This window comes from Oncorhynchus nerka, linkage group LG28 (assembly GCF_034236695.1).
Source record: "Oncorhynchus nerka isolate Pitt River linkage group LG28, Oner_Uvic_2.0, whole genome shotgun sequence".
NCBI lineage: Eukaryota > Metazoa > Chordata > Actinopteri > Salmoniformes > Salmonidae > Oncorhynchus > Oncorhynchus nerka.
In genome coordinates, this window is record NC_088423.1 from 83,069,518 (window position 1) to 83,070,075 (window position 558).

Genomic DNA, 558 nt, shown 5'->3' on the forward strand with positions numbered 1-558 from the left:
TGTGTGTCTATACTGTTACATTTCTGAACGTGGGTCCTGTTTTCTGTGTGCTCTTCCTCTCTCCCTGTGGACTGAAAACAGTGTCTACACCACACAGAGTTGATGAGGCTGTTGTTCTGCCGTGTGGGTGGGAGGCTGTAGTGGACTATACTGGGCACTGAGGCAGAATTGATGGGGGGAGAGGAGACGGGTACAGTGGCCCCAGGAGGGGGCCGGGGGCCTGGGGTGGAGGTCCGGGGGGCTGGGGTGGAGATCCGGGGGGGCAGGAAGCCAGAGGTAACCCCTGCAGCTCCCCTCCAGCACCATGCAGGACACACCTCTGCTCTCAGACAGCCCTATTGATTTGTCCAGCTGATAAAGTCTGTCTGCAGGTTAGCTGGTGTGTTAAATACCCCTCTTTTCACCTCCTAGCCTAGCGTGTGTTTGTGTGGGGCTGGAGTGGACTGAGGTGAGGACACAGACGGACACAGGCGCCATGCAAGTGGTACCATTGATCAGGTGACTGACCGTGTTTGCTGGCTAACCTTCTTTCTCTCTCTCTCTCTCTCTCTCTCTCTC

General features: G+C 56.3%; 1 long non-coding RNA gene across 1 annotated transcript in view; it reads left to right on the forward strand.

Moving 5' to 3' along the window:
• Positions 1-277: 277 nt before the first annotated feature.
• Positions 278-558, forward strand: part of LOC115119883 (uncharacterized) — a 35,559-nt gene continuing 35,278 nt past the window's right edge. Inside the window, exon 1 of the long non-coding RNA XR_003862050.2 lies at positions 278-498. This is a non-coding gene — a long non-coding RNA (uncharacterized LOC115119883). The remainder of the gene's footprint in view (positions 499-558) is intronic.